Here is a 19,330-nt window from a genome sequence, read left to right as displayed (position 1 = left end):
GAATTAAATTGATATCAACTGGTTGGGATACTCATCTCAATACTCATCCAATCTCTGGGGATTCAGATCTCCTGCGGGCTCTCTGGCTCCGTGCCAGGCTGTGCTGTGCGGCTTGCGATGGTGCGCTGCTGATGCTCACTGACCGGCTAGTTAGTGTTGGCTTTAACTAGCAAAGTTTGCACACAGGAGAAAAGATGACTGTGGGTCCCAGCAAGTCAGGAAGAGGACTGGTTCGTTCCTGATGAAGAGCTAGTTCTGAATAGTGATTCAGCTGTCCATAGTTCTGACCTGTTCACGAGGCCTGCTGCTGGTGCTAACCTCGGGTGGATCCTCTGGTTACTCTCTGGAAACCCCCGCTCTAGACTCTTAGAACAAAGGAAAGTTCTGGCACTCGGACACACTGGCCGTTCCGTGGTTGTCCGGGTTGAGTCTCAGGATGGTCAGGAGGCGCGCTGCGAGAATGTCCTGCCCTTGGGAGCCTTCTGCTCCTGGGCCGTCCTGCCCTGGAATTCTCCTTTGAATTCCCTTTAGAAAAGTCCACAGAATTCTCCCACCAGGCCCTCTGTGTTGCCTGTTTTTACCTGGAGGAACTTCAGCTCATTCATTGGCTGAAAGTTCAATGGGCATCAGAGTCCCACGTGGGTTACTCGGCCCTACCAGTCCCTGATTGGTTGATCAAGGTGAGATATGAGTCACTTACTCCTGACACTTAGGAATGCAGTCCAGATGTCCATCTGGCACTCCCTAGACAGATAGGTGCCAATGGATGACCATTGATCATGATAGCCAGGCTTAGCTAAGTGCATCCCCCTTTGGGAGCTGTCCCTTATCAAAAGAAAACATCTTTAAATCAGCCTGCATGAATAGTTTCTCTGTGGCTGCACCACAGAGATGAACAGAGAGATGAGGCCTCATTTGGGAAAGCACAGAAACACTTAATTCTGTCTTATTAACAAGCATTGCCGCTACACTCTGGATTCCACTGTCAGGTAAGGTATGACAAATGTATTGCTTAATACATTAGGATTCTGCTGTACCATTTTCATGCTGTCCACATTGATCAGAGGTTCTTGTTTTCATTCCATACAAATATTATAGCCTGCTGCCACCACAGAGTAACAGATCTGCCTACACAAGTTCAATCTTAAGCCAGTTAATTGGTTTCACAACTAGTTAGGTACCAATTGCCAATGTATGTCAGTAATATAACATTCTTTTCAAAGGTTTATAGGAAAAAATAAAAATTTTATTGCAGAATCTTTGTAGAGACACCAATAACCAAATACACAAATTATCTTCTTAATTTTAAGAAGTATAAATTTCATCAGATGTCAACAAATTCCTGCTGTACATTTGGTCTGTTCAAAGGTCTCCAAGTTAATAACATTGTATTAATAATCAACAGAGATTTTTATAATGGGTTGCCAATATGCCAAGTGATTCAAGAAATTTTGGAAGTTTCTGTAGAAAAGAAGAGTAAGAGAAAGTGAGGAGTTTATTTGTCATATGTACTTGTACTGTACATTGGGATTCATACATGTTTCCTGCTTTTTTTAAGGAAAAAGAAAATGTAGTGCTTGATTGTTGCTGACATGTAGTTTACAATCAATCACTCTCAGCTGGTGTTAGAATGATTGACAATCAAACTGCTATGGAAGGTATGTGCTGAAAACATTGGAACCTTAAGCATTTTTCACAGCTTTGAGTGCAATGATAGATCTGTCAGAGGAATCAAAATGGTAAAACACCAACATCCTTGGGGAGAGGGGAGGGGGGAGGGGGTGCTGATTGTGACAGTAGAATTGTATTGAAAGGCATCAGGCCTAGGTTGCAAAAACACATGGACCACATAAAATGAGGAATATTCGTGACCATGGAGGGTTTTGGATCTCATCACTCTTTTGGGAACTATTACTTAATATAATTTAGGTCTGTTTTCTAAAATGAATGGTGGAGATTTGTGTCTATTTAAAAACAGACGTTGACCCTCGGAGCATTTTTAGGAAATCAGAAATACTGCCTTTGGATGACATTATAGTAACGTAGTACTGTATATACTGTACAGGCCAGGTATAACTGTACATCAGGAGATCTGAACAAACAACCTGAGTACATTGGGTGCTTATACATTTGTTATTTATAGATCCAGAGAGAGGTAGAAAGAAGTTTTCAAAAAGAAGCCTCTCTACTGTTGTGTAACAAGGTAGATCCTCAAAACAAGTTTTTATTTACTCTTCATCCCCCATGAGTTATGACAAAACCCCTCATGTTTTATTCAGTATTATGCTGTAAATATTTAATGTTTCTCAGACGTATTTTCTTTAATGGTTACTTGTTATCTGGGGCATTAATCTTAACAGTGGATTTAATGTTTTAGTGTCTAAAGTCCCCCCACCCCTTTGTTCTGACATCAAAGTCTTCATTGGAATGACAAACTGAAGAAAATATACAGCCTGAATTATTTTAGGTGGGTCAGCATGGGTAGGCTGCAAAGGAATAAGTAATAGGTTTATTCCATGCTGAAAAGAGAAGAAAAAAACACAATGTTTTGGCCGTGGAGCCTTCTTCAGGTGTGAGAAAGACAGGGCAGTAAGCAAAAGTAATGTAGCAGGAGAACAAAAGGTGGGAGAGAGGAGGAGCAAGAGGCGGGAGCAGGGGACAGAAAGAGTGGCCAATCAGGAAGTGTGAAGTCAGGATAGGTGAGGAGAGGTGTGAAATGAAACCTACAATGAATAGAGAGAATTTAGAAGAAAAGCAGTCTGTCGTTGAGAGCTGCAGAATCATTTTAGTTTCTGTAGTCTTTTGGATGTATGAGTTCGGAAAACCATCTTTGAGAACACAGATGGAGAGATTAGTGTGATCATGGCCGTCAGAGGTGAAATGAGAAACATTGGGCTTGGAGAGATCTTTAATCTTCACAGCACTAACATGTTCTCTGAAGCGGTCTCCAAGTCTTCTGGGGATGAGTAACAATGAACTCTGACTCTAGGACTGCAATCCAAATATTCCTAAGAATCTCAGAGACAGATAGGCACCGGGAATGGCCATTGATCATGATAGTTGGGCCGCATCCCTATTCTGGGATGGTTCCTTATCAGTAAGAAAACACTTTAAATCAGAAACCTCACAGAATGGCCTCTGTGTGTCCTGCATCACAGAGATAAAAGAGAGAGGCCTTGCTGAAAGAGGCACAGCAACACTTAATTCTGTCTTATTAATAAGCATTGCTGCTACAATAGGGTGGCAAGATGCCAATCCATCACAGGGCAAATACAGAAACAAACATGCACATATACCAGAATCAATTTTACAGAAGCCAGTTAACCCACCAACATATCTTTGGACTGTGGTAGACACACCCACACAAACATGGCTTAAACAAACAAACAAACAAACAAACATCACACTGAAAGCACCTCAGGAATTGAACCCAGGGCCCCAGTGCAGTGATGCTTACCACATATCTTTCTATTTAACAATTCTTTGATTGACAAAAATGACTCTGTGAATCACAAGGCACTCTGGAAGACTCTCTTGAAGTACTGATGCCCTACAAAATATGTTGGTGTCATTTTCCTGCTTTATCTTGATATGCATGCACTAATCCTCACTAATGGATACATTACAGAACCCTTTGATGCTGAGACAGGAATTAAACAAGAGTCTGTCATCTAACATTTGTACTGCAGTTGTAACTGTTACAGTTGCAGTGCTCATCTAAGCCCATTAAAATGACATAATCCCCCAGGAACCTTAATAAAACACATAAGAACATAAGAAAGGTTACAAGGTTGTTTGGTAATTAGTAGTTAATTGATCCAAGGATGTCATTAGCTGTTCCTTGAAAGATGTCAGTGTACTGGCTTCAACATATTGGCTTGTCCATCATCAAACCAAACGTTGTTTAGAGAAGTGCTTCCAGTATTCGGATTTACGTAAATGCCTAAGTAATTCACACTTGTGACTCCTGGCTCATATTTTACTGTTAATACTATTAATACTTATTCCAGCAGCCATATCACTCTGCAACTCACAACTGGAAACCCACTGAAGCTAAGCAGGTGTGAGCCTGGTCAGTACCTGGATGGGAGACCTCCTGGGAAGAACTAAGGTTGCTGCTGGAAGAGGTGTTAGTGGGGCCAGCAGGGGGCGCTCGCTCTGTGGTCTGTGTGGGTCCTAATGCCCCAGTATAGTGATGGGGACACTATACTGTAAACAGGCGCTGTCCTTCGGATGAAACGTAAAACCGAGGTCTTGACTCTCTGTGGTCATTAAAAATCCCAGGGTGTTTCTCGAAAAGAGTATGGGTGTAACCCCAGTGTCTTGGCCACATTTTCCATTAGCCGTTAACAATCATGGCATCCTAATAATCCCCATCTATGAATTGGCTTCATCACTCTACTCTGGTGTGTGGTGAGTGTTCTGGCGCACTATGGATGCCGTCACATCATCCAGGTGGATGCTGCACATTGGTGGAGAAGAGTCCCCGTTACCTGTAAAGCGCTTTGAGTGGATTGTCCAGAAAAGCGCTATATAAGTGTAAGCAATTACTATTATTATTAATTATTATTATACTTAATAATTCCACTCACTTGATGATGTCAGTACCTTTGAGAATTTATAAAATTAAGTCAGATTCTCCTATAGACTTTTGTGTTAGAGATTAAGACAATACAGCACTCTAAGGCTATTAGTGTTAAACATTCCTCTAAGCTGAAGGTATTAAAGCTTAGTAACATTCACAGGGAATGAATCTAACCTTTTGGCAAAATTAACCTGTTGTTTGATGGTGAGTGATACTGTTTCAGGTACATTTTGAAAGACTGTGATTCAATCTTGACAGGGGTAGAGATGAACACACCATATAATGATCAGCCTATTTGTGTGGTCCAGAGCAAAGCCTTTTACAATATCATTCAGAAGTTCAAAAAATGTCATCAGTAATAACTAACTTGTATTTTAACTTACCTTACTTCTTTTGAGGAATGTCTTTTTTTGAAGCATTCAAACTTTAAATGAAGGGATGTTGAATATGAATGATTAATAATTATGCACTCTTTAGAGAGCGTGATTGAAAGGCAATTTAAGTGCTCATTAGAACTTTAAAATGTTCTTTGCTCAAGTCAATCATGTTGGATGATTGTATTACAGCTCATACAGTGCTGATTATTCGGTTATGTCAAAAATAAACGTTGAGTGTACAGTATGTGACTTGCTGATTTCTTATGGATATAGGGGTATTTTTTTCTGCATAAAATGCTGTATATACAAAATGTATTGTGAATCCAAACCCATTCTAGATACCCATTTTAAAACATTTATATTTTGTATGAAATTTTCTTAGAAATAAGTGAATACCCTCGTGAGTATGCAGATCACTTTTGCCTCTCTGTACTTTAAGTTTGAGTCAAATCCACTTTTTTGAAGCAAAAATTATTATGATACCAGGGTACACACTTTTAAAAGCTGCCTTGCAGCTCCAAGGTCCTGGGTTTCATTTCACCCTAAAGTACAGTAATGTACATTATGTGTCTGTGTCAAGTTTCCATGTTGTCTTTGTCTCTTCGTAGAGTGCTTCTCTTTCCTCCCACCTCCCAAAGATACAGTATGATGTCTAGATCTGATTGGTCATGTAGCTCTAAATATAAGTGTTATGATGCTGCTAGTTGGAAGTGAGATCGGCATCTTGCTGGCAGGCTGGGGACCAAGGTGCAAGAGCTCAGAGGCTGGTGGAGTGACCTGAAGTGGTGGAGCTTGGAGGCCACCGGAGATGACCAAGGCAGGGCGGGGAGTGACACAGATTGATAAAGGGATATAGCAACTGTGAGCAGGATGGGTCTGAAAGCAAACTCAGTCTTCAGGTCAGGAAGGCTGTGCTACCGTATGGGGAACTGGTAGGGAACTTGGAGCCACTGGTCTGGTGCTGGGCAGAAGACTGATTATTGTCAGTAATTTTTCAGGCAGATTCAGACAGTGTAGACTTCGGTCGCCTAGGCTAGTACTGCTAAGTGAACCAACTGTACATGGTCCTGAAGCAGCTCAATGACAGAGCACCACACCAGTGGCAAAGCAGGGTTTAAATGGTGTGGTTTAATGATTAAAGCTCCTGCTAATTGGACAAGGGAGGCTGGAATAATAGACCCATATGAGACCGAATTGCCCAGGGTGGAACGCAGCTCCCTGTGGGAATTCACTCAGCTTCTGAGCAAACCAATGGCTGTGAGTTCTGACTCGCCTGGGATGACAATCAGCACTTCCATTTGGTACTACCTGTATATCAAAACATTTTTTCAATTATTATTAAAATATTCTTATATTACAGTGTTTTGTTATCTTGTCTTTTCATTTTTACAATCTTTTACAAAAAAGATTTAACAAATAAGAACTCTTGATAAATCTTTAGCTTGTTTTTTATTGTTTTTTTATACTTTAAACAAAAGTATAAAAAAACAATACTATATTACTATATAGAATTTCACAAGTGTGAAAGAACATTTTGCACAGCAAAGTTTGAAGATGTAAAAGAAATGGATCATGGCACCTGACGTTTTTGGAAAAATTGGTGTGCATAAACAAATTAAATTAAATTAATGAAGCTAAAATATCAAATAGAAAATCAGGTTCTGGAACCATTTTGTAAGCAAATAGTAAATATTAATAATTCTTACCCTATTTTCAAGGATCAGTAAAGCTTACAGGCATGTGGTTATTTTTTCCAGGCACAGTGAGGAAGCAGAGTAAGCAACAAGGTAGTAACTTAAAAGATCACCAAATATGTATTTGCAAGTATTAAGAAACAACATTTTTTACTACTTTTTACATTTTACAGAAACTGTAAGTTCCTTCACCCAGGTGTAAACAAAACTAGAAAATAGGTCTTAACTCAAATAAGGAGGCACAGATACCAAATAAAATAAAATACCCTACTTAATAACTCCCTTAATGGATGATCAGTGTAATGGGGTTCATTGTGAGTTTATTAATTACACTCAAAACCTCTCCTTTGTTTTATGTTTCATCTATGTCATGTGTAAAATTGAACGAAGTTGTTTTCGAGTGGGTTTTTTTGTTTGTTTTTGTTGTGCCGGTGGTGAAAGCACAGGGTTTTGTACCTTTCCTCCTCAGTCTGTGTTCTGAGGAGAGAACGGATGCAAGTGGAGCTGAATGGGTTTAGTGATATTCACTGCGTTGTGTTCCCCCTTTTACGTGTGAGAACTAAAAAAATGACTCAACTGGCAGGCTCTCTCCAGATCATGTTGACAGTATGTTCACCGCATACAATGCAGAGTGGTAGCCGTGCAGGAGGCGATACAAGGAGGACTGGTTACATAAACAGAATAAGAACTTTTCACCAAAACCAAACAGTACATTACAATACAAGCAAGTGATTTATTTTGCCATAGGCTACCCAAAAAGGAAATAAATGCCCTCACAACTATAAGAAACTAAGTTCCTTTCCTAAATCCTAAGATCGGTCTCTTAAGTGCAATTACCTGGAAGATTTCTGTCAAAAGATAAAACGAACTCACAGTGATACTTCTTCTGTTATACTGCACCTTGTCTATCACCTCACCTCTTAGAGGTGTGGGTGGTACAGTATGTACTGTTAAGTCTGACTTATACTGTACTGGGATTTACTCTATTTTTACTGAACTGTCCACAAAGAGGCTGGCTTCAGTGATCTCTCAAGTACAGTTTGATCATTATTAAATATTGCTCTATATTGCAGATCGTAGAAGAGTGTGACCTCTGTCTTTGTTTAGCTTTACGTTTCATGTTGGGGTCAGAAACATTACAAACTTGCTACTAGCACAACAAGAACACTAAAAGGGTCCACAGAGATGTTATGTGTATATGATATTAATGAAAAAAAATACTTTTTATACTTAAGGAAAAAAACCTGTCCTTACACATAAGCAGTATATATTGTAACGCTTCGGGGTTCAGGCGGGCGCCCTTGCCATTGCCGCTTATGGTCGGCCCCCCACCATCAGGAATGTGGACCCAGGCCTCCGGCATCACTCAAAAGGGACCTAGCCTGTTGAGCTAAAAGGTCGCGTCCCCGAACGGTGGGGGGCCGACCGTAAGCAGCAACGGCAATGGCGCCCGTCTGAACCCCGAAGCGTTACAATATATATATATATAACATGTAAAAATGCATACAAAACATGTATACAGTACATAACATTTGGAATAAGCAAAACTGAAAAAGGAAGACTTTAAGTGGAAATAACTAGTGTATAATGTATTTATTAATATTTATATTACAAAATACAATTCTTCTGTGTCCAGTAATTCTTAAATACTGTATTTCATAGTGGTGAAGAATTCCAGAAGAAGTACATGACACTTAACTACAATAGTCCAGGGTATACTGTTGCATGTTTGAGGTAGCTCAGCATTTGGATTTCCCAGGAAAAGTATCCTATTCTATAAGACAAGAACAATAGACATTTTCTGAATGTACTCACAGCTGTCCTTTATTGGTCCTTAGATTAAGAAACCTGCATCTGTCCAGATATTCTGAGCCCTGAGATACACATTCTCTAGGCTTTAAGGGACTTGTCTTATTTTTGGTGAAATGCTCATCTCCTAATTGTGGAATCCAGAGGATAAAATACGCTCATATACCATTCATTTAGAGTCTGTTCTAGAGAGTGCTAAATTTTGGCAGGATAGGACACAAGATAGGTTTGACAGGACACAGGAATCCTCTTTTTTTGTAGGGTGTTTCTGCATCTAAATTATAGAGTTTTGTGTTTTCTATCTCTGTTGAAGGCAGGACTTTGAAGTTCACCTAGCCTTAAATATTATTTAGTATTTTAATATTTAATATTCTTTAAATATTAATAGTGAGATGTTGCATGTTTAGTTTAGTATTAATTTAAAATAAATTACTGTATTTTATGAAGCTTACAAAAGTCTGTTTAGCACCATGAAGAACAAAATATTATTGCATTATTTCAAGATAACATTGTGTTATTTTCCAAAAATTATCACATTTTAAGATGTTATTGAATTTTAAAATAACTGTTATTTAAGCATTTTGATATTACGGGATATGGTTAAAAACTACGGAAGATTATTAGCGCCACAGAGAAAAATAAATAATTTATATATTAATAATAAATAATTAATATATTAATTTACAAGAAAAGTACCTTGTTCATATGAGAAAAGTATTGCGTTTATACGAGAAAAGCATCTTGTTTATATGAGAACATTATTCCGTTTAAACACAATAATTAACAATAGCAGAACATACAGTACGTTTGGAAAGCCGTGTCATTTCTACTTGTCAGAAAAATGACGAAAACAATACGCGTTTAACCTGGGAATGCTTACTGACATGGTGTTGTACCTCATGTATACAAAAGACAGAACATGTGCTGCTTTAGATTATTTTTTCCTCCAAAAGAGGAGTGTAACGATATTCTGCTGTTGAGAAAGTCGATGCTACTTTGCACGGGACAATATTATTGCATACAAAGTACAAAGCAATATACAGTATTAATATAGAAGACAACATTGTTCACAAATTAGATATTGTGTTTAAACTGAATAATTTTCTCCTATAAACGCAATGATAAATATAAACAATACATTTCTCGTTTAAACTATATACAGATGCAGCCATTCAAAACAAGCGGGCAATACCCCATTATTTTGCAGTGTGCTTCATGCAGTCTACCGCGAGTTACCGTAAATTCTCGTATAGTACCTCATAATACCACGTGGTACCGTAAGTAAAATATTAGTATCCGGAATTTCCGCAAGGTGGAGCTAATAAAGCTCAACCTCTCATATTTGAGCTGTCGCCATCAAAGTCTCTAAAGAAGATATTACTAATAGTATTTAAGATGAATGTTACCACTGAAGGGAAATCTTAGTAGCTGAGCATAAAAAGAATAGGGGCATACTTTAACGCGTGTGAAGGCCATAAACAATATTAATTTTGGAACATAAACATACAGTATATGGCTGGTCTCGGTACTTTAAAGAAAACATACACACCAGTATTCCATTTTTCCCTAAACATTTTAAGCATCAAAGTCTTTAACTAACGTGATACCAGAGTCAAGAAGCATACTTTTAGAATTTGATTAAAAGGGAATTCGCGTTTCTAAATAAATTAATAACGATATAATTATATTCATGTACCGCAACACAAGAATAGTACATGCTGTACGATGTCTGTTGATAATGTTTGTAGGGCTTTTTCAACACTCCTCATGTGACCTTGCTGGTGGCGCTGTGGGTTAGGTTCCTGACTCCCACATCAACACGGTGGGTGTTCAAATCCAGCTGGAGCCATGACTCTTTTTTTAACAAACATTTCTTTGAAAAAATAAAACGTTTCCCTGGGTCAGAGATTAAATAAAACTTCACTCGCACCAAACAAATTTATATTTCTAAATATCACAACATGATCGAGTTTAAGTCATTTTAATAACAATGAATAGTCACCTATGCGTTACAATATAAACATTTATATTGATTTAAATCGCGTTTAAATCGCCTTAATTTAAAACCCATAAATAAAGCTGATACTGTTTAGACTTTTAATTATTTAAAACTGTATTACAGCAGCACAATGCGCAATGCAACGTAAATCACTATCTTTGTCTTCTGTGTAATAATGTTCACCTCTCTATCGTGCAAATTAACAATAGTAATAATAATGAACTTTATTATATATGGCGCCTTTAAAGGTGGCTCCTCAAAGCGCTTTACAGGATAAAAACAATAACAACAGTACTGTTAGGCTGGGCAAACAATTTTTTTTTTTAAAGAAATACAAAATGAGATATAATGATGTGTTCCGGCTTAGACATAACACGGGGGCGGCGTAGGGGTCGGCTCTGGCTTTCCCATCTATTGTATACACTGCAAGTACAACCCCCCTCTCTGCGGGAGTGCTGGCTGTGACGAATTAAACCAGTTTCACAGGTATTTTCAAAGTAGAAGGGGGCGAGATTTCCAGTGAAAGACACCTCCCCCCCTCCAAAACCCAGTAAGTACAGTACTTACTAGTTAAGAAAGCTAGGCTCCTCAATGAAATCGCTTTAACATGCTAATGCGTTGGTGTAACGGTCCAGGCGTGGCAAGCTTCTAATGTCTCCCGACTACGGCGAAAGGAACCTTTCTTTCATTGGAAGACAATGAACATATTCTACCCGTACATAAGAATATAATACTAAATACTAAAACAGGCACAGTAAAGACATTTAAATCTTTCTACGACCGACCAACGAGTGCCCCTGTCGGTCAACCAATCACGTACTGCGGTATTTTGCGTCATCGCGCGTCACGATGCACGAGGCCGTAGCCAATTACCTCCGGTACATGTCTGTGCCGTGCACTTTGAAAGGCTGCATCTGTATTTTTTTTCCTCTGTGGCGCTAATAAGCCTCTATAGAAAACATATCACCACCAATAGGACTCTTCTTTCATACTGTAAATGCATCACTCTTTTCAGCTGCAGGAGGAGGATCTAGGGTCCTCAAGTTATTTTTTTAAGGTACAAAACTACAAAATGTCGTATGTCCTAACCCAGCTGAAAGTGCTGGGTGAATCCTATATAACTTTTTGAATGCGGTTTTGCAATTATTACTTCTTCATTTTGATAAGGTTTAATTTTTCATTGTGAAACAATGAAATAAGACAAGTCAGGCAGTGTCTGTAAAGGCTTAGTTTTCATTGTGTGTTTGAGTGAGTTCATTTTCTGCCATATATGAAATATTGTACTGTATGTCTCCTTAAAATGTATTAATTATTGTGAAATAAAGCAATCTCCTTAAAATTTAATATTTATTGCAAATTAATGCATTGCAATCTTGGCAACACACAACACACCATAATTATGGTTATTGTGAAATAATGCAATGTTATTTTGTAAAAACATAATCATATTTATTCCCTGTGGAAATATTTGGCTTCTGTCAAAAAAAACAAAGAACACATTTGTTGTGTAATACTTGGTATTTCCTGACCAAAGGATTTTATTCATATTTTATACTTTTCTTGGTTAGTAACCTAGCCCTGATATTGATTTGATAATTATCCACAATCCCATTATTTGTAACTACAGTATATATATAGTGTTGCAGTACTCCATTATTCCCAAGCTATTCCCTCAGAGTCATAAATACAGGTTAAATATGAATGTAAAATAAAATAGAAAAGAAATCATCGCAAAGCATCCAAGTCTTCTGTAGATAGATAGATCACTTTAGTAGCCATATACAATTTCTTGCATTAGGAATGTGGTTTTATCCGTACCCCAGCTTGTTCTCAATGAGACACACAGGCATGGAGAGAGAAGCTAGGGGTCAGAGCGCAGGGTCAGCCATTTATATGGCACCCCTGGAGCAATTGTAGGTAAGGGCCTTGCTCAGGGGCCCAATAGAGTAGGATTCCTCTGCCAGCCACAGGATTTGAACCGGCAGCCTTCCAGGGACAGGCACAGATCCTCAGCTACAGTGCCACCACTCCACTCTTCTCTGCTTGTGAGGAGTCTTGTGTCTGACCCCTCCTACAAACCATTGTAAGACCTTGCAGTGTCCATGGCTTAGTATGGAGTGTGCAAATGAAAATATGCAATATACACAAATGGCAGATAGGACATGGAATAGCACATTGATTCTTCTGGGATGTTTCAGGTAAACCAAGCAACCAAATAGAAAATAGAAAAATAGGCAATGTATTGACTAAACAGAGGCAAAGTACCATGAGCACTGTGACAACTCTAATATGACTCTCGAACTTCCTCTCTAATTCTCTCTTCACAACAGAAAAGGATTTGTTATCTTTATTTATATTTTACACTTTGCTTACACAGTGACCTAGCTCCAATATCGATTCACACCTCTTATTTGATAATTATACAAATATAAAGTTCACAAGAAATACGCTTAACAAATGAGCTCCAATTAGAATTCAAATTGCATTTTCTAGCACATTTCCTCCTTGACAATTTCATACACTGGTATGTATGTTTGATAGGTGCAGCTCTATTTTGCCCCTGCTACAATTTGATCCTGGTAAGTTATAGGGTTAGAGCAAACACAGCACTACTCTGATATGCCACATGATCAGGTCATTTGTAAAGAGAAAATTCTGCAATAGGTGAGGTACTAGACAGTAATGTAATTTCGGTTACTTGCTCAGTTCCACTGAGGCCTGTTACTGTACATACAGTATGCACATAATAGCAACCCTATCACATTCTTATCTCTCAGGACCCTTTTACCCTTCTTATTTAAAATTTGCCTAATAAAATTTTAGATGTGGAATAAATTCACTTGCTGTAAAAATTTATCGACCATAAGATTAAAGGAGTCATATTGTGTATAAGAAACAGAAAGTGCTATTATCACACAAAAGCATGGTAAAGTAAACAATTCTTAATAACATTTACAATGCACGTTTGTTATTATTGACTATTTTGCATTCAGGATTATCTTCCTCAATTTATTTTATGTCTTTAACACTTGGAAGAGCTTGCTTTCTTCTATAAATTATCATTCTACACATAGTTACCAAGATTTCTGTGTTAATAAATTTATAATAATAAAATTCAACTCAGTGTGAAATTAGGCCCATAAGGGGAATTGTCAGAGTAGTATACAGCTAAGCAATGAGGCGAAAGTCTTCTGAAATGAATGAAGCTAATTTTCTTATGATCAAAATATCCTGTAGTAAGAGGGCAGCTAACTGTAGCCCTGAAGCGAAGAAGCAAGTCCTGAATACCTGTGAAACCTTACTAACAGAAAAGGAAATACAATCTGCAAAATAACAGGAACATTTATTCTTAAATATTCGAATTACTGCACATCTGAACAGATTTACAGTATACATTGATTCTTTTTTCAGAAAAAAAATCAGGTGGGAAATTTTTTTTTTAGGTATACAATATATTTTAACATTAGTAGCTTGTATTTTTGTTTCAAAAACAAGCGTTAAAAGAAATGAAGCAAAAAGTAATATGAATACAGTCGCTGGATAAAAAAAAATCCTTAAGGTAATTATTTATGGAACATGAATACAAAACTAGTACCAGTTTTCTTCTGTTTGTTGCCTGCATCTCTGGTTCCCTGTTGTCTTCTGTAAATCATTGGTTTGCCTTTGTCCTGAGAAGACACGTGGAATGGTTTTCTTTAGGACTTCAAACTTTCTTTAGGACTATTATTGGATCTGAACTTTGAACCCTTTATTTCTTAAATTTTTGTGCTCCAAAAGGTAACAGAAGGGTACAAGCAGAAGCAGTAACAGAAGAAGCAGAGAAAAGGACAGAGTGAGAAGGAGCAAAAAGAGTCAGGAGTTATTGGGAGTTTTTGTTTGTTTATCCATGCTTCCAAAAAAAAGAAGCTGGTTTGTCTGATGACACTCCAGAAAAAAGCAGTTCAGACAGACCACAATGCAAGAAGATCTGGCACTTAATGTGAAAAGGTCTACTGTCTGGCACAATCTCACTTGTCATGTGAAGGGTTTGGAGAAAGTTATTGCTTTGGTTGATACACTTAAGGCATGGTTTTACCAAACAAAAAAGGAGGCAAATCATTTTACCTATCAAGAAATTCCAAGACAATTTGAGTGAAACTGAAAATAGGTCCTTCCCAACAAAGTCAGACTGCTTCTGGAGGTCTGGAGGGAGACAACTTCTCCAGATGTTTGTAAAGAATGCTTCCTCACTAGATTCAGATACCTCTTCTCATAGGCTCTCATTAAAATCCATTGATCGCAATGTGTGCATGGTGGTCACAAACATCACACCCTCATATTTACATTCCTGTGCTATATACAGATCCAGCCATTCAAAACGTGAGATATGTTTATCAATGCAATATATAGCATCATACTGCATGTTAATTGAAATATGATAATAGTATCCAGAAGCACCGTGTAACCAGGTGGATCTAATAAAGCTTAATGTCTCATGTACAGCCTTTGAGCTGTCACCAGAAAACACCAGTTTTCGAATCCCAGTCACTGCTGAGGGACAATCTTTTTCCAATTAAGAATTTAAGTTGTTTAATAATTTTAAACTGTGTATTACAGCATGTTTATCATTAAACATTAAAAAGTCAGTATATTTTATAAAAGCAAGATTGTTTAGTTGGACAAAGGTACAAAAATTCCACCTTCATCATACATTTTTTAATTATGCATAAATATTTTATATTTCTCAAACTTGGTAAATTACATGGGTTCTGCTTTTAACGTGCTTGTTCTAACATTATTTAGCTTATATTCTGTGCTTCATAAAAAGTTAAAATGTTTTATCCTTTTCTAAGAATACGTACTAAGAACACTTGCTGTTATTGTAAAAATATCAATATTGTAGTGATTTTAAAATCATTTGATAGTTATATTAATATGGAATCGTGTAACTAAGCAGCTAGAATATCCCAAGTGGATGTTTTGGCAACATTTTGACATTTGTTTCTTTAAGAAAAAAACTTCTATTGTCCTTGTAGTGGTAATGATCACTGTAATGTAGCGAGTAGCGAGCTGCACCCAGGCCTTTCAAAGCGCGATCATAGCATTACTTTCGGTTTGTTTCTCATAGAGCCGAATATATAAAAGTAGTGCACTATTATAGCTTATTGTAAACATGATGTGTCTCTTTTAGGTTTACACCCAAATTGAGAAAATCTATATTTTGTCTTAATCCAATTGTCAGGAGCCAGTAATCAGCTCCTGGAATTGAACCTGGTCCGTCAGCATCATTCAACAGGGAACCAGCTGGATGAATTAGTATACGTGATGGTTTTGTGTTTAAGGATTTCTTTACAGAAATCTTTAAATTAAACAAAGTTAGGGGGGAAGGATTATTTTTTACAATTGCCAGTAATTGGGGAACAGTTTATCAACATGATGGGCAAACGTTTTTTTATTTTTAAAAAACAAAATAATAAATAAGATACAATGACGTGCCTAACCCAAATATTGCATGACTTTAAAAGCTGTAAATAACTGGTTTAGATAGTTAAAAACCACTTTTTATGCACGACAAACGAATGCGTTTTCTTCTTCGTAAGCGGTTTAGAATCTTTGTGTGCGCTGTAAGATTTTTACTTTTTAATTATACGTTTAAAATACTTGTATTTTATTAAAAGATGTACTGATTTAATACCTCTTGATAGTAATATTAATATGGACTCATGTAACTAAGCAGTTACATTTTGGAAACATTTGACTTTAGTTTTTAAAAAACTAAAAAATATATATTATTGTCCTTATAGTGTTAAAAGGCAATGGACTGTCATGTAGTGCGCTGCACCCAGGCGGTTCAAAGCTCGATCAGAGAATTACTTTGTTTCTTACATAGCCGAATATATAAAAATAGTCCACTGTTATACTTGTTGGCTACGGTGTGAGTGTGTATATGTGGATGAATTATTATAAGTGATGGTTTTGTAATTTAGGATTTCTTCACGCAATTCTTCAAGCTAAAGGAGGGAAAAGGTTATATTTACACGTTGTGTATCGACTCTTCTTATATTTGTAAAAACATTCCAATTTAAATGCAATACGGAATATATTATAACAAATTCTGGTTTTTGGGCTTCTGCTCTCGCTGCTCCTGTCCCAGCTCATCCTTCACTACATGGGATCAAACCCAGGTCTCCTGCAATGCTCAACAGAGGTTTTACTTGCTGAGCTACAGATCTTCCTCAAGCCTGTACAGCCAACATCCCTGTTATGCGCAGGGGAGTAAAGGGCTGTGCTGTTACCGCGCTGCAACCGGCTTGTACCATCTGTATACCAGCTGATTGTTACAATATTAATAATGAATGACCATGGACGAGCTGTAAACTGAAGAGTTAGAGAAAACACGTTGAGTCTTGTCTTTTCAGCTTGGAATTTAACCTTTACAGGGATTCTTTTAGCTATATTTTTTACATAGCCGGTAAAAATAGATTGGATTAATAACTGAAGTAAGAAGAGATATTTCACACATACTTTAAAAGAATACGGCCTTGGAACAGCGGGAGGCGAGACCAGGCTGGGAGGGGGGTGGTATTTTGATTTTCCTGTGTGAACTGTATTCGCTACAATGCTATAATGAGTCCCTGAGGCATATCGTATGAGGCATAGGAAGAGGAATCCTACTCCATTGGACCCCTGAGCAAGGCCCTTAACCCAAACTGCTCCAGGGGTGCTGTATAAATGGCTGACCCTGCACTCTGACCCCAAGCTTCTCTCCTTGTCTGACAAATTCCTAATACAAGAAATTTTATATGGCCAATAAAGTGATCTTATTATATTATTGCACTGCTGACAGCGCTGTTTACTATCCACAGTATATTGTTGGGAAGAAACATAGCTTGGCTGCATCCATTTTGTTAATTTCTTGTTATTTTAAATGGGTAGAATGGACTAATTTTTGGTATCTGGTGGTAACCCAAATAACCAGAGCTTGAAAATCCATAATATTTCTTAAGGGGCAGTGTCATCTTAGTGTAATGCAACAAATATTTAGATAGAAATAAGTGAACAATTCATTGACATGTTAATGATTTTTCTTTGTACTCTGAAGTATAGAAATGATGTTCATGTGAGAGCACCTGTTCTGGGCATATCGTAGCTCAATTGAACCAAAAACATGAACCAATTATCTCAGGAATACAAGACTGATGAGTTTCCTGACATTGTCGCCGCCACCGGCTGACAATTAAGATTCCCTGACTCCAAGAGATGATAGAAAGTTTTGGAAATGAATTGTACTTTGGGTTACTTAGCAACAGTGATGTATTTGTCGGTAATGATAAAACAGTTACATTTTCTTGCATACTTTCCTGATTTTCTGAGAGAAAGAAAGAGAATGAAGAGCAGGTCTGTGGTACATCAGGAGAGCTTGGAACTCCATGTGTTATATTTTATGGAAGATCCAGTGTGTTTATGCCACTAACAATTTATTTTCTTTTAATGATTGGAATGTCCCACAACTGTATATGGTGCTCTTCCATTTAAAGGACCAGATTACTCATTCAGATTGTATGGCGTTTCTCTCTCTGATCTTTGGAATATTTTTTATGATAAAATTAACATTCTATCCTGGAACTTGTATGTGTCATTTACTTGTTAATAAAGAGAATAAAAATAAATAAATAAATAATTTTAAATAATGAAAACTCCAAACCTCCGTGCTTCCTTGGAGTTCCCCCACCACAAGTTTACAAGGGTTATGTGATTCATGTGTAATCTATTGAACATCTTAATACATAGTTTAAGTATATACTGTACTTAAAAATATAAGTATTTAAATGAAGTCCTGTTAATAGCTAGTTTACCTGATGAAAGAAATGACACAAAACATTTACTTAACATTTAATAATGCAACATTCTATTTCCATGTGTGAAAAAACATTTTTATCTTTACATTCCATTACTGGTAGCACCCTGTTGAGCAGCAATGACTACAACCTAACAATTCGTATAACCCTTGATCATCTTCTTACAAAATTCCAACTCTGTGACATTTGAAGGCTTCCCTGCATGGACAGCCCTCTTCAGGTCCTGCCACAACATTTCAATGGAACCTAGACTTTGACTAGGCAATTCTAGGTGAATTTCCTAATTCTGCAGTCATTCTTTTGTAGACCTGCATGCTTGTTTGGTATGATTGTCTTTCTGCAAGATACACTTTTGGTTCACTATGGCCAAATACTGTAGTTCTACCTTGTACATCATCAATGTGCTCTTTAGCAAACTTCAGACCAGCAGCAATGTTCTTTCTGGACAGCAAAGGTTTTCTACTTGCTTTTCTTCCATGGACATCATTCTTGTTTAGATATTTTCTGATAGTTCAGTCATGAACAATCACATTATCTAAGCCAAGAGTGGCCTGCAGCTCCTTGTACATTACTCTTTGTAATTTCCTGTTTGTTATTGGAGTGTTTTTGGTAGTATGACCACTCCTAGGTAAAGTGACTATGGTCTTGAATTTCCTCCATTTGTAGATCACTGTTCATTGATGGAGTGCCAAATCCTAAGAAATGGTTTTGTATTCCTTTCCAGATTGATGATGATCAATAACTCTTTTACTGAGGTCCTCAGATATTTCCTTAGATCATGGTATTACTTGTTTCCACACACCATTATGGCTAAGACCAAACTCACAATGTTTCTGTTCTTTATATCTATTCCTGAGCTAATGAAAGTAATGGTACATTTACCTTTTTACATGGACTTTTTCACAAAGACAATGAAGGCTGTCATTGTAAAACTTTAACATTTCAATTTCTGTCTATGGGTTTCATAATTTTGTGTTGTATTTATGTTGTATGTTTAATGTTGCATTGTTCAGATTTGGTTCCTTGAA

Source organism: Lepisosteus platostomus, chromosome 3, assembly GCF_059453375.1.
Source record: "Lepisosteus platostomus isolate fLepPlt1 chromosome 3, fLepPlt1.hap1, whole genome shotgun sequence".
Classification (NCBI taxonomy): domain Eukaryota; kingdom Metazoa; phylum Chordata; class Actinopteri; order Semionotiformes; family Lepisosteidae; genus Lepisosteus; species Lepisosteus platostomus.
This window is presented reverse-complemented; position numbering follows the sequence as displayed.